The sequence below is a fragment of the Mixophyes fleayi genome, chromosome 3, assembly GCF_038048845.1.
Source record: "Mixophyes fleayi isolate aMixFle1 chromosome 3, aMixFle1.hap1, whole genome shotgun sequence".
NCBI lineage: Eukaryota > Metazoa > Chordata > Amphibia > Anura > Limnodynastidae > Mixophyes > Mixophyes fleayi.
Genome location: NC_134404.1, coordinates 251595056 through 251615717, shown reverse-complemented (window position 1 = coordinate 251615717; position 20662 = coordinate 251595056). Strand labels below are relative to the sequence as shown.

The 20662-nt window shown below is 41.8% G+C and overlaps 1 long non-coding RNA gene across 1 annotated transcript; it reads right to left on the bottom strand.

Annotated features, from left to right (window-relative positions):
* Positions 1–1247: 1247 nt before the first annotated feature.
* Positions 1248–15082, bottom strand: LOC142142931 (uncharacterized). Its single transcript, XR_012689407.1, has 2 exons — positions 14583–15082; positions 1248–1988 (listed from the first exon to the last, which is right to left on the bottom strand). It is a non-coding gene; the product is annotated as an uncharacterized LOC142142931 (long non-coding RNA).
* Between the last annotated feature and the right edge of the window lie 5580 nt (positions 15083–20662).

Here is a 20662-nt window from a genome sequence, read left to right as displayed (position 1 = left end):
CTTCCACATGGATGTCCCAGCGCTACCTAAAGCTCAACATGTCCAAAACAGAATTTATTATTTTTCCTGCTGCCAAAATCTCCATCTCCCCTCAAATCTCCCTCACTGTCAATAACCCCACAATTTGCTGCCTTGGTGTCAGACTTGATTTTGCCCTCTGCTTAACCCTTCACAATCAGACTCTCTCCCAGTCCTGTCGACTCCATCTTATAAACATTGCCAGAATATGCCCTTTTTCTTACTCTACATGCTACCAAAACTCTTATCCATTCTATCATTATCTCCAGTTTTGACTACTGCAACCTCCTGCTATCTGGCATTCCTGACACCCATATATTCACACTTTCATCCATCTTTATGCTGCTGCAAGACTGATCTTCCTCTCTCACCACTCCACATCTGCTGCACCACTTTGCAAATCCCTACAGTGGCTCCCTGTGTCCTCCAGAGACCAATTCAAATTACTCATCCTTATCTACAAAGCCCTCAACAACACTACCCCTTCATACATCTCAAATTTCATATCAAAATACTCTCCCTCCAGCCCTCTTAGATCTACCTCTGCCCTGCACCTTGTCTTGTACTTGGTAACCACCTCTCACTCCCGCCTACAAGACTTCTCCTGTGCTGCTCCCCCCTTAAGAAATTCCCTACCACACCAATTAGGCTTTCCCACATCCTTCAATCTTCATCATCATCATCATTTATTTATATAGCACCATTAATTCCGCAGCGCTGTACAGAGAACTCACTCACATCAGTTCCTGCCCCATTGGAGCTTACAGTCTAAATATCTTTAGATGTTCTCTAAAAACCCATCTCTTTTTTAGAGCTTACCTTATGCCTGATTATACTATTCACACTAATACACAAATAATAATATGCCACCTGCTCATTGCCAGATGGAAGAGTTGTTGGCAGCTGATATTTACATCTAAGTCTCATGTATGCAGCCAGCTCTTAACATACAGGGATTGATTCAAACCAGAACGCAATGCAAGTTGCAGTTAAAAAGAGCATGGAATATGAGCGTAGTTCTGACCATATTCAAATCCAAGTGGATTTCCAGATGCGTTTCTATTTGAATCTGAGTATAAGTACACTCTGCCTAAATGCTACTTGCTGCATGTTAATAGACAGGACAGAGTGCAGTATGCATATGTCGAATATAAATCAGATTGTTCACCTGTAAGTGTCAGTTTATCAGTTATGAGCTCATCAGCCAGGAGAATAAAAGACACTGCAAGTTCTGCGTGTACAATTAGCTCTCTAATTTATTAGTTACAGGCTCGTGTCTTTATAGCACAAAATCACGTATTACAGAAAACGACGCCCCAAATGGTTTTAACCACTCATGCTTCTTTACTTAAATCTTGCTATATTCAAACATTTTCAAAGGAATACTCCCAAAAGGGGGTGTTGGTTTTATCTTACACCTGCTATATCCAAGGTCATAAGCATGGTTCTAGAAAATAATGAATTACTCCTACAAACTAACTGTATCTAATTGTTATTAAGCTATAAGAGAATAAAATGACTATAAGGCAACAAGATGGCGTCAGCTTAGCAAAATCATATTTCTCATTTCCCATCTTTTTATTCATTATTTGCCCTAACACTACCTATCAGAGATCACATTCTTGTTGTCGATTTTAATGGGTACTTATACACATACACCCTTCTAACAGAACATATGCATAGGGATGCCTAAAACTGGATACATAGAACAACCCATCCTCCATCAATAACAAGTCCATGATCCCTCTTCTAGCTGATATTAATAGATGGTCAATGAGTCGACAACTGTCTTGCATCTGACGCATGTTCTTTTTTCAGTTGGTTTTAATAGCTTTTTCACAGATGGTGCATTTAGATGATCCTTCAGATAGCTGCAGCATCCTGAATTTGCTAGTTTGCTCAGAAGTCAGATCTTCACATATATCTGCGATCATAGGAGTCTCTGCAGATTCCAACGTTGTCATTTGTTTCTTAAAAGAGCAACATTTAAGTGTCAGTAACTTCCTTATCAACCATATTACAAGCTTTACTATTATATAAAACAATAATAAGATAACTAAGCCTTTTGCAATTAGCGATAATATATCAGATATCCATTCACCTATCCCCCCAAACCATGTGGCGGGATTGAGCCAGGATAGGCCACTAATATCAAATCCCCACCATGGCTTTGCATGCTCCTCAGAAATATTTTTCGTAAGTTCTCTAATCTCATCCATATGTTGTGTGATGACATATTCCGGATCTGCAGTGCTATTATCAGTGAAGTAGGTGCAACAGACAGATCCTGTGTGTGTGAAAAGGGTTAGCAATAGCCACCTGTTTGTGCTGTGAGATAATCCAAAATTAATCGATGTTGTGGAAGCTCCTTATGTATAATTTTCCACTCTGTACCCACATATCTGAATGTTTCATCATAAATTTCTGTAACATTATCTAACAGTCATGCTAGATCTTTAATTTGCTTAAGGGTATAGGCTGTTCCTGTGGTACCAAATGACACAATGTTACCTACAGACAGACATACTTTCATCCAAAACCCTGTGTGAAAAAGGTCCTGGTACTTTCCCTTTGTCTTTGAGGCACTTTTAATTTCCCTTTTACCTCGGTAGTGATGCATAAGACTTGTTTCCTCAGTAATCAAGATTTTCAGCTCCTCATGTGGTATCAATATCGTTTGTGTAGTAAGCTTACCTAAAGTACATATTCCTGTGTATCCAAAAGGCAACCATTTATATGCCTTCTTCCCACATATGATATAAACATCTTCTGGCAGTTGATAAGGCCAGGTAACAGTAAGTGTGAACATTATAGCAGAGAGGTTATGATTACCTGTTGGAAGGCAGGTTTCTACTCCTTCCTTACTGGTATACTCCCCCTTCATACCTTGTTTCTGCCAGTGCTCTAAACTAGAGATGGTCACTGACCCCCGTGTTTTGGTTGGATTCGGTTTTGGATCTGGATTTCCATCGTGTTTTGGTTTTTCAAAACCGCCATTGCGTGTTTTGTTTTTGGTTTTGTTTGGTTTTGTTTTACTATTTTGATGGAAAATCAATGTTTTTCGGCCTAAAATAACCCAATTTAGTGCTCCAACTGTTTCATAGATAAGTAATCTAATTGTAGAGGTAATAAATCATCCAAAAAACAGTTTAATTCCTGGTAGGTAGGCCTTCATTTATTCTACACAGAAAACAGATTGTCTTCCTCTCCATCTATGCATATTGGCAATGCAGCCATCGTCTTTGGATGTATATTACACTCTACACTTATAGTTAAATATGTAAAGAAATGCAAAAAGGCAGTTTGCTTTCTGTCTCTATAGGCCCCCCGTCCACTTGTTTAAAAAAACCAAAAATTCAGCCGTTATAGACTGTACAATATTAATTGAAATGGACAAAGCCAGTTTGGGGTCACTGTGTCTATGACACCCTACCCTTAAGAATAAATTGCCCAAACAGCAGCCTTTCAAGACGGTACATGATATGGAAATGCCACAAGTCCCTTTCCTCTTTGGGGGTAGATTGCACCCTACACTTACATAGAAAGTTTTAAAAAGATGTTATCGTCATTATCTTCAGCTTCATCCTCACCCTCATCAGTGTGTACGTCATCATCACTGACTATCAATTCATCGCCGCTTGAATCCGCCATTAGAGAACAGTCAGTGCTTGGATGTCTTGGATGGTGAAGACCTTCCTCGTGGAAGATGTAGTTCATTTTTATATTTTTATAAACATCATTTTCTCCACATTTTTGGGAAGTAACCTTCTACGGCGATCACTGACTAAGTTCCCTGCTGTGCTGAACACTCGTTCAGAGTAAACACTGGAGGGTGGGCAGCTTAAGTATTGCAAAGCAAGTTTGTACATAGGTTTCCAAATGGCCTGCTTTTCTTCCAAGTAAGAAAAGGGACTGTCTGACATTTCCATATCAACTACCTCTTGAAAGTAATCCTCCACCATCCTTTGCATGTTTATACTCGTATTGGATGGAGTTATGGGCAACGTGACACATTTTTTGGAAAAATCCTTCAAACCAGCCCAGATGTTAAATTGTTCTGGTCTGCCCCCTGCGTCTTCCCTGCTTCTTTTTGGGAAATTTAATTTTTTACGAACAGCAGCAGCTTGAGAAAGTGAAGGTGGACACGTCGTCAAGTCGAGGCCCAGTTCAGCGGCCAACTTGCTAAGCAATAGCTCCTTGCAAAAGTTCACATCTCGCTCATTTACAAGTAAAGACTCAATGTAGGTTTTAAACCTTGGATCAAGCACTGTGGCCAAAACGTACTGATCCGAGTTCAAGATCTTAATAACTCGAGGATCATTGTGAAGCGAATTAAGTACTTGATCGACAAGGCCAACATACTTTGCTGAATTGCTTGCTTTCAGCTCCTCCTTCATTTTCTCAAGCTGCTTTTCCAATAGTCTAATTAAAGGAATGACTTGGCTCAAACTAGCAGAGTCTGCACTCACCTCACATGTCACAACTTCAAATGGTTTCAGCACCTTGCACAGCACTGAAAGGATTCCCCACTGTGCAAGAGTGAAATACATCCCCACTTATTTCCCAATGTCATAGCTTGTGCAATATGCTTGGATGGCTTTGCACTGTTCCTCCATCCTCTGAAGCATGTACAGGGTGGAATTCCACCTAGTTACCACCTCTTGCTTAAGTTGGTGGCAATGCAAGTTAAACTGCTCTTGGAGCTGCTGTAATCTCCTAAATGCTGTGCTGAATGCCTGAAATGGCATGAAATTTTACAGGCCACCGAAAGCATCTCCTGCACCTCACGGTTATTTCGTAGGAAGCTCTGCACCACCAAGTTGATGGTGTGAGCAAAACAGGGAATGTGTTGGAAATCACCCAGCTGTAATGCTCTCACTATATTGTTGGCGTTATCAGAAATGACATATCCTGGGGAGAGTCCAAGTGGTATAAGCCATGCATCAATCACATCTCTCAGTTTGCGTAACAAATTGTCAGCTGTATGTCTGTTAGTGAAGCCGGTGATACAAAGAGTGGCCTGCCTGTGACAAATGTTACGTAGTGGTGTACATGCTGCTGCTGTTCCTGCTGGTGAAGGTGAATGACCAACCCAGTATGCTGTCACAATCATATAGTCTTTGGTTTGGCCACTTCCACTTGTTCACATATCTGTGGTTAAGTGGACAGTGGGCAGAATGGCATTTTTCAGCGCAATCTCTACATTTTTACACACTTTTTGGTATCGTTGTGGAATTGCTTTACGGGAGAAATGGTGTCGCGATGGAATTCTGTAACGCAGACACAAAACCTCAATTAACTGTGAAAAACCAGCTGCGTTTATTGTGGAGATTGGACGCAGATCTAACACTAACATTGCAGCCATGGCGTCTGTGATTCGCTTGGTGACTGGGTGACTGCTGTCATATTTGCTTCCCCTTGCAAATGATTGTTTCACAGTTAATTGCTGAAATGTAGGACTGCTCATTTTCTTGACCTGCCTCTGGGATGACGATTCACCCCCAGCAGCAGCAACAGCAGCAGCAGTGGGACTAACGCTTTCTTCAGAGGAATCAATAATAGTACAGGAGTCATCCAGCCTTAAGTGGGATGCCGGGCTAACTCCGAGCGCTACTGAGGATATTGATGAGAATGATGTGGTGGGTGTATTTTGTAGCCGTCGGGATGTCGGTGAACGGAGGGTCTTAGCTGATGATGGAGTGCTTGTAATTTTTTGGGAAGAACTTTCAGCTTTTCCCAACACTTTGCCATGAACTCTAGTTAAATGGCGTAACATAGACAAGGTTCCAAGATGGTTAAGGTCCCTCCCTCGACTGACTGTGGGTTGACATACACTACAAATGGCTATACAATTGTTGTCTGGATTTGGGTAGAAATAATTCCAAACATAAGAAGTGGATTTTTTTGTTTCATGCCCAGGCATGACAATGGCCTTTTTATTGTCACATGCCAAAACTGCTGCCACTGGTGCAGGACTTACACAAACAACCACATCCTCATCAACATCCTTATTAGCACCCTCGTCATTTCCACAAATCTCCCCCTCATCCTCTTCTAATTCCAAAGTGGCATCCTCAATTTGTGTATCACCGGCTACACTCGGGCTATTAAAGCACACAGCAGCAGAATGCTCACGATTAGACATCTCACTGTTGGATGGACTCTCCACAGGGATTGGTGTCATTTGTGAATCAGAGCAAACATTATCCTCTAATGCCTTACTGTTATCTTGCAGCTCGGCTTTGACGCGTAACAGTAGTTGTGCACCAATTGTAGGCTCGGTAACTTTTTGGGATCTGCCACTAATAGCCAAAGGTGAAGGCCTCATTCTCTCTTTGCGCCTGCGTGTGTAGAATGGCATGTTGGCAATTTTTTTTTTATCGGCACTTAACTTTTGCTCAGTAACACTTCTTTTTTGCTTCAACACAGTAAAAAAAAAATGTTTTTGTTTTTTGGACTGATTTCGAAACACTCTGTAGTTTGACATCGCCTTGCCCACATGACGTAATGGGAACACTAACATCAGGACTGGTGACAGAACATGGTTGCTCATTCTGCTCATATGTGGACTGCTTTGAATCCATTCTCAGCCCAAAGCACTTGTAGTGCTAAAAATTATTTGGTAAGATACTGCTGACAGATAGTAATTTTGACAGCCAGAAATATTTATGCACAATTAGGGGGGACACCCCAAAAGCACTGGGGATTGCTAAAAATTAGTTGGTAGATACTGATGACAGATAGTAATTTTGACAGCCAGAAATATTTATGCACAATTATGGGGGACACCCCAAAAGCACTGGGGAGTGCTAAAAATTAGTTGGTAGATACTGCTGACAGATAGTAATTTTGACAGCCAGAAATATTTATGCACAATTATGGGGGACACCCCAAAAGCACTGGGGAGTGCCAAATATTGAAAAGAAAAAAAACCTCTATCCTCCTCTCTTCTCTAGCGATTTTTGTTACAACAATTGGAAAAAGAATATTGGATTCTCTGTCCCTGCTCTAATCAGCCTGTGACTACACCCTGCTCTCTCCCTCTATTCAGCTCGGTACTCGGATACCCAAAGTTCGGGTGGGTTCGGTTCTCGGGGAACCGGACCCGTCCATCTCTACTCTAAACACATTTGTGTTTTGTTACCTGGTGTTCTGAATCTTATAGCTGTGAGGCGATTGCTATCCTTCCCCACTCTTGTGTATATCATCTTTGCTTTTCTACAGTCAGTATGACCTGCTGACGTATTAGCCACAACCAGTGTCAAATTAATAGTGGGATCATTGTTTCTATTTAAAAACCAAATATTCATGTTAACCTTCCCCTTTACCGTGGCACTTACTCGAAAACACACATCAGGGGGGTGATATAATTGGCTTATTGAAACATAATGCGCCTCAGTAAGGTAATGACTTATCTGGGAAACATTATATACCCATTGATGGGGAAGCTGTAGCATCTCTTGGAAAGTTAAAGGAACAGCTGCCCATGAGTACAACCGTGACGTAGGCGGGCTTTGTGTACATATCCAGCATGAGCTATTGCTGACAATCTGACCAATAAGGTTATGCATTCGCAAAAAAACGTTTTCAGACTTTCCCTGTTTGTTATTGCATATGTTTTCACACTCCTCTTGTTTCTGTGCCTCATAGGGGCACAAACAGTTTTGTATATCATCACCTGTTTCATCAGTCTCAAAAAAGGGGAGTGTCCTGACTGCCCTGTGCAAGGCTTCTGAACCCTTTGTATGTTCCCATGCTAAAGATGCTGCATATATTGCAAGAACTATACCTATTGTCATTAATGATAGTCCTATCATTATTGCCCATGCAGGTTTTTTACATGTCAAAGCAATGTTTTTACACATTTTTATACTTCTGAACCTGACTTCCCTTGTGCAAAATTCTTGCAATGGGATGCGTGAATCCAGGTGTTTTTCCCCTCAAGTTTTGCTGATGTGGGAGTTGTCAATAGGACTTGATAAGGACCCTCGTATCTGGGCTCAAGACTTGTCCTGACGTGCTTTCTCACGACCACCCAGTCCCCAGGCTGCAGGTTGTGAGTTCCTGTATCAAAATTAGGGTCTGGAAATGAAGAAAACACTTGACCCTGTATTTTAGTTAGTTGTTTTTGCAACAAGGTTACATAATTCAACAAGTCACCATGTGAATGCTGTAGCTGCTGTGTAAAATAGCAGCCTGTCCTGTGTGCTGTGCCAAACAGAATCTCATAAGGTGTGAGCCCTGTGTCCTTTCTAGGTGTATTTCTTACTGAGTGCAGGGCCATGGGTACGCATGAAATCCATGGCAGGCCTGTTTCAGCCATTAATTTCTGCATTTTCAATTTCAGAGTACCATTAAGGCGCTCCACACAGCGCCGGTGCTAGGATTCACGGCGCCCTAGGCAAAATTTCGACACCGCCGCCCCCCCCCCCCCCCCAGCGAACACACGAAAAAAAAAAAGGAGAGTTTAATTACCTTTTCTCTAGCTGATCCGCGCCTTCTTCACGCAGAGGCAGAGTGATGCATTCTGGGAGGGGAGGGGGGTGCCGGGAAAGAACTTTATTCACACTGTCTGTCTGACAGACAGTGTGATACTTCACAGATGCCCCGCGGACACTGAAAAGCAGCGGCGGCGCAACCCTCTCCTGAGCCGCTGACTAGATTAGAAAATCTAGTCAGCGGCGCCCTGCAGGTCCCTGGCTCCACACATCCCTAACTTTGGAGTCTGTAAGGGGCATATATGATTCCCATGTCTTTTAACAGTTCCTGGAATGCTTGCCCTGTAAAGTGTGTCCCTCTGTCACTTTCAATGACCTCTGGTACCCCATATCTGCAGATTACTTCACTCATAATTTTCTTGGCTACAGTTTTAGCATTTGCTGTCCTGCATGCCCAAGCCTCTGGCCAACGACTGAAGAGGTCGACACACACGAGTACATACTCGAATCCTGAGCATTTGGGAAGCTGTATAAAGTCTATCTGTATCCTATGAAATGGATACTGTGTCTGGGGTGTGCTTTTCCGTGGAGTTGGGACAGACTTCCCCGGGTTATTCTTTGCACAGATTAGGCATCCTGCTACTAATGCCTGTGCTGCTTGGGCGAAACCTGGTGCTATCCATAACCTGTTAGTGAGTGCAACCATTGCATCTTTTCCCAGATGCACTTTCCCATGCGCTATATTAGCCATAATGGGATAAAGGGCTTTTGGTAGACACAAACACTGACCTTTACACCACTCCCCTTGTACTTCTAGTGCTCCATGTTTTGACCTCGTGCGGCCTGGTCTACCAGTCTATTTCCCTCAGCTACAGGGGTAGTGTCTCTAGTGTGTGCCTTCACCTTCATTACTGACAATTTGGAGGGCTGCTGGAATGCGGTGAACAGTGCCCTAATGTGTTCTGCATGCTTGACTGGTTTGCCTGCTGAACCCATAAAGTCCCTATTTTTCCATATAGGGCCATAATCATGTGCAATTCCAAAAGCATACCTTGAATCAGTGTAAATGTTTACTCTACGTCCTTCTGCATATATGCATGCAAGTGTCAGAGGCTTTAATTCAGCTTCTTGAGCTGACATGTGACTCTGTAAAGTCTGTTGAATCACTATGTCTGTGTGTGTGGTTACAGCACACCCTGTATAAGGGACACCATCTATGTAGTAGCATGAACCATCTACAAAAAGAGTGATGTCTGCATCTGGCAGTGGTGTATCTTTAATGTCAGATAAAATCAAAGATTCCTGACGCATTACTCATACTTGCCAACATTTTTTTTTCTGTTTCCGGGAGATGCCGGCTGGGACGTGGGCGTGCAGGGGGCGGGGCTGCGAAATCGCGTCATTTTGGCCCCGCCCCCGTGACGGAATGACGCAAATCGCGTCATTTTACAGTGGGGGCGGGGCTAAACGCCGCGATTCCGGGTGAATCGCGGCGTTTAAACTAAATTTTTCCCCCTTCCTATCAGGGAGATTGCCACACTCGTCCGGGAGACTCTCGCAAAATGCGGGAGTCTCCCGGACAATCCGGGAGAGTTGGCAAGTATGGCATTACTTCTACACAATCATGTTCAGAAAAATTTTGTGTTTGCATTTTTTCTTCCTGTTCAAGCTGGGATTCCCCCAAATCCCTAGGGGTACCCTGATATATACAGGTACTTTTCCCATCTTTTGAATCTTGCTGCAATAAGGTAGCAGGATTCAACATTGTGCACCGCTTAAGTGTAACGTTACAAGGAGTTAGCCGTGCTACTTCATATTTGGTAAGTCGGGCTGCTGAGAGGTGTTTTGTTTGTGCTTGATTTAAAATTTCTGTCATGGCATGTGGTACCATTAGGGTTACTGGGTGCCCTAGCACAATGTCTGTACTCTTTTCAAGCACTATGGCCGCTGCCGCCACTGCCTTAATACATGTAGGTGCTGCTCGTATGACTAGGTCTAATTGTGCAGAGTAGTATGCAAGTGGCCTCTGCCTGTGACCATGTACCTGTGTCAGTACTCCTTGCGCATGTGCACTGACTTCATGATAAAATAATGTGAAAGGCTTGTCATAATCTGGCAAAGCCAGTGCTGGAGCATTAAGTATGTCATGTTTTTCACTGTTGGAACACCTGTTGTTGTGTTTCTGTGAGCGTGATGGGACCCTGCTGTGTTGGTCCTTACAAAACCTCATATAATGTTTGCAGTTTGCTGGATGCTGCTGGAATCCATTCTCTACAGTATGTTAGTAGGCCCAAAAGTGCTCTTAACTCTTTATATGTTCGTTGTATTTTGACTTTTAGTATTACTTATTTTCTCTGTTCTGACAGATGCTTCGCCTGGTGTGAAATGCAGTGTCCTAAAAATTCTACCTTCTGTAGAACTAGCTGCACTTTGTCTTTTGAAACTTTACAGTTTTTGTCATAAAGAAACTGTAAGAGTGAAATTGTGTCTTGTACACAATTAGTGTGAGTGTCTGCACAAAGCAAAAGGTCATCCACATACTGTATGACTACTGTGGAGGTGTGGCATGGCAACCAGTCTTTTAATACAAGAGCCATGGCTTCTGAGTATTCACTTGGACTGGTCGCCCCACCTTGTGGTAATTTTGTCCAAGTGTATTGTTTGTCCTGATGTGTAAATGCAAAATACTGCTGACTGTCCTCTGTAATGGGGACAGAGAAAAATGCATTTGCAAGGTCTATCACTGTGAACCATTGTGACGTGGGGGGAAGTTGGTTCAACAATGTGTGTGGGTTGGGCACAATAGGAGAATTTACGATGATACGTTTATTGATCTCCCTTAGATCGTGTATCATTCTAAAAGATGGTGTCCCATCTGTATTGGGGGTCTTCTTCTGGATTGGGAAAACGGGTGAATTCCAACTAGATCGGCACTCCTTAAGTACCCCAGCTTTTAAATAGTCCCCTACTTGTTTACTTATGGCTGTTGTTTGATCAGGCCTTAAGGGGTACAGTTTAACTTTTACTGGCTGTGCCCCTGGTTTCAGTTTAATATGTACAGCTTGTACAGGAATACAGGCTGACAGTAAATCAGCCCCTAGTAGGTTCATGGGGCAACTGTCAGACACCAAAAACTGTGTGTCTATTGTTAGGGTGTCACTTACTTGTACATGTAAAGCCGTTGTCTTTTGTAGCAATTGTATCTGTCCATCTAACCCTGTGGCTGGCACTACTGCAGAGGAGATTAAATTGTGTGGTACCAGTTTAGATTGCAAAACAGAAATGGTGGCCCCAGAATCTACTAGTGCTGTGATTTCCTCTAGTCCCCTAATTTTTAACGGTACTGTACATTGTGGACCAGATGTGACTGATAAACTGGGGAGTATGTGACTCTGGGGGCCGTGTTCCTATGCTGCTTTCCCTTTGGGCTCAGGCCTAATTTTACATTAATGGTCTCAGGTGTCTGCTTTCTCTGTCTTGACTTAAATTGTGGACGCCTAGGTTGTGTAACATCAGGCTGTACCACATATATGGGCTGTGTCACCTTCTTCCTGTCCTGTTTCTCATTATTATACTCCTCAATGGATCTCAATACTGTCAGTAAGACATCAGGGGTTAAAGTTGCATATTCAGGCCGACTGACTTTAAGGGTCTTGAGGAGGTCGGAATTTAAGCCTCCCAAAAATGCATTTTTGAATATGCGTATGTCCCTAGCAGTGACATGACCAAACCCATAATCTTCATGTCTTTGTCGGCATTGTGTGAAATACTCTGTCACAGGTTCATTTTTACCCTGTGGCACATCTTGTAAAGTCATGTCCCTAATTTTCCCTTCACAGTAAGCTGTGCATTTTGCCATCCACCATTCACCACGAATACTCTCCTTTTTCTGTGCTTCTGTGGGCACAGGTATATCTGCAGCATTATACTGGGCTCGGGCTTCAGCTATTTATGTTGCTGTATAATTACCCACAGTGACCTTTGTCATTTAGTCCAAATCTAACCAAGTGGCATTATAAAATGTCTGTAAATGTGCCATATATCTGGAAAATACCATAGGATTTTTGTCTACGTTTGGGACATCTCTTGCAAATGACATTTGATCAGTGGGTGACCATGGTTTAAACCAATTGACCATGCGGTCAGGGATTGCTTGGTTACCACCTTCCGCAGGTCTACCTGGTGTGGTCTGGTTATATACAGGGTACAATTCTGTAACGGCGACTGTTGGCAGATTTTCGTGATCTGCACCTTCATAAGAAGGAGGAGGTGCTGTCGGGGCTGGAGAGGCTAATACCATATCAAATTGTGTTGCCTTGCACATGGTGCAGGCAGAATTTCTCCACAAATGTATTTTTGGACAATTGCACCTCCATATACTTTTTTCGGTCATTTGTATTATTTTCCCTGCATTATTTATATATCCCCTTAAGTCTGTCCTTGGTCCTGTGTGTGGCTGTGTGGTGTAACAAGATTTACAGGTTACTGTCCACGGGGAACCACATATTACACACAATTGATCTTTTGCTGAATTACAGTATTGACAATCATATTTGGGGCATCTCCACCCTCTCTCTCTAGCCAGATTTCTAGAACCAGATGTACTGGGATGGTTCTTAGTGTCACAGTGCTGACTTAGGGTAAATGTACTGATACTTTCCTCCATCTCTTGTGTCTCTTGCTCCAGTAGGATTTGTTCAGAGACCTTCAACCAATTTAAGAGTTTACCTTCAAGCTTGTGTGTCTGTATGAAAGGGCGATATGACTTGTGTATCTGTTGTATCTTTATGGGATCTAATGTACCTTCTTTACCTATCCCCGCTCTTTTGAACAGTCCTGGCAGACCTTCTACTCCCCCATTACCTAAGATTTTGCGCATCATGTCTATAGGGGAGTTGCCATCATCTATCTGCTTGCTGTCTATATTTCCCATATTGACAGTATTCTGTTAAGTCCCAATAGAGACTCTGATCTAGTTTATGTGGGTTGTCCTATTAATGGACGTCCCATTCTGTTGACCTCTTATAGTGAATGTCCGGTTCTGTGGGCTTCTTACACTAGATGCCCCTTTTGGGCTCCATACACTGGATGCCCCTTTTGGACTCCTTACACTGGATGTCCGATTCTGTGGGCTCTGTGCACTGGATGCCCCTTTTGGACTCGTTACACTGGATATCTGTACAGAATAGCCTTTCTGATAGTATCTGGGATGAAGGTCTGCAAATTCTTTCTAAACTTTGGACAGATTATAAAGTGTCCTCTCCATAAAATATTTCTGGGGATGGTTTTTAAAGTGTTCACCCAATGTTCTCCTACACGTGTCTTAATGTATTCCTTTTCAATGTGACAACCTATTATGGCAGTAATCTCTCTGTTGCTGTGTTCTGGGTTAAATCTATAGTATATGTCCCCTTGAACGTTATTATCTGTGACCGCTATCAAATCTGGACTTATAAATGCCTTTTCTTTCTGTAAAATCAGCAGGCATTGACACTGTTTGCATGAAAAAGAGGACATGTAGGTTACTTAAAAGAGTAAGTCCCTTATGCCTTCAATACCCTTGCGTATCTTCCAAAATATGTACAGAACCCCAAGTGTAACTAGGACTGCAATTAATACTATCACACAAATCTCAATAGCAATTTCCATGAGGTAGTAATGTTAGAAAGCAGCAGAATGTACAAGAAACACAGACACCCTCCGGTTTCTGGCACCTCCCACGGGTACCAAAAACACAGAGGACCCTAGCCATAAGCAGTGATCGACTTTATTACACTATTACCGTGTTTATTAGCGTCACTTCAATCAATCCTCATATGAGCTAGGAGACTTAAAGATTACCCAGGACCCAGTGTTCACAGTTCTCATCAGACAGGACAAGCCTCTAGTAGCATGTGAGAAGTGTAGTCTTTGATTGGGTATCTTAGTCTTTTTTTCCTTTATACATCATATGACAGATACAGAAACATTTATTCACACAAGCATACTGCAGCTTGGACAAGACAGTTAGGGAGTTAGTAATTAGTACTGCATAAATCTGAAACTTACAGATCTGTGTGCCTGATACCTTAGACGGAAATGAGGCAGCTCTAACCAGAGGAGTCTAACGAGTAGAAAACTACTCACCGCGGTTGAAGTCAGAGTCCTGTGTCCAGGGCGTCCTCCACTTTTCTGTCCTCGGTTCAGGGCAGCAGTCTCAGTGTTGACCTCCAATGCTGTGGAATCTGAATCAAATTGTTCACCTGTAAGTGTCAGTTTATCAGTTATGAGCTCATCAGCCGGGAGAATAAAAGACACTGCAAGTTCTGCGTGTACAATTAGCTCTCTAATTGATTAGTTACAGGCTCGTGTCTTTATAGCACAAAATCACGTATTACAGAAAACTACGCCCCAAAAGGTTTTAACCACTCATGCTTCTTTACTTAAATCTTGCTATATTCAAACATTTTCAAAGGAATACTCCCCAAAAGGGGGGTGTTGGTTTTATCTTACACCTGCTATATCCAAGGTCATAAGCATGGTTCTAGAAAATAATGAATTACTCCTACAAACTAGCTGTATCTAATTGTTTTTAAGCTATAAGAGAATAAAATGACTATAAGGCAACAAGATGGCGTCAGCTTAGCAAAATCATATTTCTCACATACAAACATATGTGCATTATAAGATTACATCACAATGCATAAAAAAGTATATTATTAAAAAATAAACAACTCTAAACAGTATTACCATTAATAAAAATATGGTTTGTTTAAAATAAATAAATATATAAATCATTGTCTATCTTACTTACACAAACATGTTCTGTGCTAGCTAGTGGCACACATACTTTTCCAAGCAAGACTGTGCTGTGCCAGTCATCCCTATCAGACTATACTTACACCTTCCCTATAAATTATATGGCTGAAACAAGTGTATTTAAGAGAAACCCAGTACTTGGATTGTCTGCATCTGCCCTTATTGTACAATGGCTACATCCATACCCCCCTACCAACCCCTGTTCTACCCTTCAAGTCATTGGCAATTGCTATTTCACATACGATATGGCATGCAAACGGACTTATGTCACTCTGGCCCACAATGTATATTAATCCAATACACGTTCCCCTTTTGTTTCTGTCTCATTATGATCATTTTGGCCACAGAAGAATCTCTACTATACAAAACTTACAACTAAGACTCTAAAAGCTTCTGACAAGCATTCATAATCTGTCTTGAGCAATGTAGACTTTTCTGTCCTGTGTTTTCTATTTCACAAGCCAGTGGCCAGTTACACCGTATTCTCTTACTCCCGCCTGGCTTTGACAAACTGAGTGGAAAATCTGTGACATTTATTGGAATAAAAAATAATTAGAAACAAAACAATACAGAATCTCCCTTAATGCTAAAAAGAAACAGGTTAATGAAACTGGAAGCAATGGCAGCTGTGGAATTCAGGGAGGCTTTCCTATAACTGCTGATGCTTTCATTCCTCTGTTATCTGAGTGAGCTTCCTGTCAGCAAATCTATAGCAGTATAGCTGAAAGAACCTCTTTTTTTTTTACGAGGAATAATATGATTTGTTAAGTGATGCTGGAAGGCCTTCCCAGCTTTTTGATATGCTGTGTTATTTAAACCATTGTGGCAGGTCAAAACTTCATACACCAGACATAATGTAGAATAGATACACTATTTGAATTGCAATAGGTCAGATACAGTACAACAATACTGTTACTACACACGTCTTCATTCCCTAACCAAGGGAAATACAGAATTTTTATGAGCGAGATTACACCTTCATAATTTTTCAAAAAAAAATTGGCAAATTATTTAAATCTTTTATGTATAGTAAAAATAATAGTTAATATATACACAGATACATATATATATTGTGAAAAGCACTCCAAACAAACTGCTCCTCACACAAGTTTTGCTGAACCACTTTGAAGTTTATTTTCTTGTCAGGGTGGATAAAACAGCCTCTGTAGAGTCTTCAGCAATCACATCAAACATATTCAAATATTTACAAAGTCCCATAACCCTAACACTGGCTATTACAGTTAGATCCCTAACTGGACACTTGTTGGCACCAGTCTTGCACACACAGCTCAAACTCAGCTATTTAAGTTTCCTGTGTAAGCATTGCTCTAGCTGATTCCTTAATTGATTAGGCCAGGTGCTCCACCTGTATTCCTGTGCTGTGCGTGTGTGTTTGTGAACGTATACCTGAGTTAACCCTGTATGCATCCTCAGCCTGCAGATTCCTAGGGAAACCACCAGTATTTTCTGTATTATTATGTGGCAAACTGCCCCTATCACCAGTGCTCGAGTCACAAAGCAAGGTTTGGGGCACATTGGCCTTGGGGGAAATGACTGCACACAAAAAACATTTTTTTTGCACAAAAATAAAACATTAGAACATAGTCTGCTGGTCTTTTTCAATAAGTCCTACATATGTAATGGACTAAAGCTGAGTATACACTGATCAGCCACAACATCAACCATCAACAAGTGAAGTGAATAAATTTGATTATCTCTTTTCAATGGCAACTGTGGGATATATTAGGCAGCAAGTGAACAGTCAGTTCTTGATGTTGGATGCAGTAATAATAGGCACACATAAGAATCTGAACAACTTTGACAACGGCTAAATTGTGATGGTAAGATGATGGAGTCAGAGCATCTCCAAAATGGTAGTCTTGTGGATCATTTGACAGCGACAGGTTTGTGGGTGCCTACAGCTCATCGATGCACGGGGGGAGCAAAGGCTAGTCTGTACCCGCAGACCAGTCAGAGTACCCATGCTGACCCCTGTCCACTGCCAAAAGTGCCTACAATGGACATGTGTACATCAGAACTGGACATGGACCAATGGAAGAAGGTGAACTGGTCTGATGAATCACGTTTTCTTTTACATCATGTGGATAGCCAGATGTGTGTGCGTTGTTTACCTGGGAAAGAGAAGGCACCAAGATGCACTATGGGAAGAAAAGAAGCCGGCGTTGGCAGTGTGATGCTCTGGCCAATGTGCTGCTGGGAATCCTTGTGTTCTGGAATTCATGTGGATATGACTTTCACATGTACCACTTACCTAAACATTGTTGCAGACCAAGTACATCCCTTCATGACAACGATATTGCCTGATGGCATTGGCCTCTTTTCAGCAGGATAATGCGCCCTGCCACACTGCAAATATTGTTCAGGAATAGTTTGAGGACCATGACAAAGTTCAAGGTGTTGACTTGGCCTCCAAATTCCCCAGATCTCAATCCGATCAAGCATCTGTGTGATGTGCTGGAATAACAAGTTCAAGCCATGGAGGCTCCAAATTGCAACTTACAGGATTTAGGATCTGCTGCTAACATCTTGGTGCCAGATACTACAGGATACCTTCAGTGGTTTTGTGGAATTCATGCCTTGACGGGTCAGAGCTGTTTTGGCAGAATGAGGGGGACATACACAATATTAGGCAGGTGGTTTTAAAGATGGGCAATACATTTGTTTGTGTAAAAAAATTCTATTTTGCATCTATCAACAAATCAGAATATGTTTTTGAGAAATACATGTGACAAAATGTTCACACATCTCAGCAAAATTTTCATGAGCATGTATTCTATGTATGAGTATGTATTCAATGTATACATATTTGTACCAAACTGTAATCCAAAATTAGCATGGTTTAGGTGAAAATTGGAGAATATGCACAATTTGTCTTTTAAAATATGTATTTTTAGTTTGCACTTCCATCTGAAGTATTGTGAAACCAGATAATCTTGAATGTTCTGACTTTCTCCCATGGTTGTAGGTTTCTGATCATGATTGTCATCTTCCTTCACAACAATCTCCATCTCCTCCTCAAAAGGTACATTTCTAGTCGTCATGTTATGAAATATGGCACACAGACCAATACTGTTGCACACAAAATCCGGTGCATACATAAGGGAGAAACTCAGATGTTCTTTCAGTCACCATACTGGTGGATGCATGTGCAGAATTGTATGCTGCTTGTTGGTCTGTGATTGGATTTAAAATGAGAGTGAGGAGGTAAGGTCAGAAAAGGTAGGCACTGTTTCTAAAGTAGCACACTTTATAAAAAAACAAATCTGTATGTGTGGTTCAATTGTGTGTTACTACAGACACTTTAAAGTATCAGAAATGTGTAGTGAGAGACAAAATTATGTACAATATATTTTAATAGGAACATGATTCTAAATAGGTTAGCTCCATTGTGAAAATTAGCTTAAATACATGGAGCATTGTGACAACTATAGTGTTCTATGTACTTTAATATTTACATTAACAATGCAATATTCACTAAGTAATTTTTTAAAATGACTTAACAGCCATTTTGCCTCTTTTTTTCTTGATACTTTTTACCATATTACTTATTGCCTCAAAAGGAGTCTTGGGTACTCCAGGGAAATTTTCCAACAATGCTACGGATGAGGAGAGATGCATCTCATATATCATGAACATTGATTGAATGAAAATATTACTGATTCTGAAAAATGGGTTAATGGATTACTTTCTTTTCAGTGGTACCCAGGCTACATGAATACCATCCACTACCATATGACATGAAAATATTTAGCAATGTTATAAAACTTCTGTTTTACAAACAAACGGAATTCTTCTTTCAATGGCAAATTAATTAACTGGTTGGTGCCTAAAATGAATTCCGGTGGAATTGTCACATTCCAGACCCAGGGTCCCAGCTTTCAGTTATCGGACACAGTCTAGTGCTTTCTACTTCCTTTCTCCGACCACCAAACTGGTCTACATGATAATTGTGTGGGGCAAGGCATTTCCATGGGGTTTTCTAGTTGTGATCAGCTGACTGGTGAAGTCATCAGGCCCACTTGACTCAAATCAGGCAGACCTACTTAAACTTAAAAGTGGTCTTCTAGCTCCAGCATTTGTACCTTGTCCTACCTTTCTCCTTATGTGTCTTTCTGCATTCCTGACTTGTTGGAACGTACTTCTGATTTGGTACATCATCTGTGTCATTATGTTGCAAATCCTAGCTCCTCCTTTGATTGCTTATCGGACTGCTGGATCTGCGGTGTGACTTCCCGTTTATCCAGTTTGACCATCCATCAGCTTGCTGATTCGTCATCTTGTTGTTCCCAGTTACCAGCTTCCTTTGCGTGGGGTCCATGGTGAATACCACAGGTAGTCCGTTAGACACAGAGCTTCTGTTCTGCCAGCAATAACCTTTGTTTGCAAAAGTGATTACACTAACTTTAGATCCTAAGCGTGACAATCTACTCTGGCCATGGATTCTGATGGCATTACATTTATTCGGGATCTGCTGCAGTACATGGTATGTCGAATCGAGAAGCAAATGGCAACTAGGATCAATAGATTGAATGCCTGCAGGCTCTTTCTTGCTGCCTTGATAAACTCCAGCATTCTTTTGACACACCAGTCCCTTCCATTGTGCCAAAAAAGGCTCCCACTATGGTGCCTACACCTTCTCAGCTCCAGATTCCCAATCCTGCCAAATATGACGAGGATGCCAAAGTGTGCAGGAGCTTCTTGAACCAATTATCTATCCATTTTTCATCTATTGCCTGGAGAAATTTCATCCCATAATATACAAAAATGGTGTTTATCATTTACTTGTTGTTTGGTCAAGGTTTAGCTTGGGCCTTTCCTATATGGGACCAAAACTATTTATCCTACACAACTGCATTTCTGGAAGCTTTTTGGAAGCCTTCTGATAAGTTGTTTCAGGTATCCCCTGCTGCTTCCAGCATTTTACAGCTCCATCAAAGTCCACAGACCATTGGCAACTGAGCTTCAGTGGAACAACAAAGTCCCCGCACTGTCCATACGTGCCGGGGACAGACGACTGTCTTCCTGGCCGACTTGCCTCCCATTGCCTAGCAACGGGACGGACTTCTGGGTTTTCGCTGCGCGTGCATGCGCAGTAGACCCGCGTCCCATTGCTAGGCAATAGGGCGCTTCTTCCCTCTGTTTGTTGGTGGTCAGGTGCATCTGACCACCAAATTCTACTGCAACCAATCAGGGGCCACCATTACGTACATCTGGCACCTCCCTCCATCAGTCTGGTGCCAGAATATTGGTTTCACCAGCTCCAGTGTCCTGTTCTCTGCTTCCTCCAGTAATTTGATCCTCGGTTCCTGACTTTTTGGCTTCTTTCCTGACTATTCTCTGTCCTGCAATTTGTCTCTGTTGTTACCTGAAATTTGACCCTCAGCTTG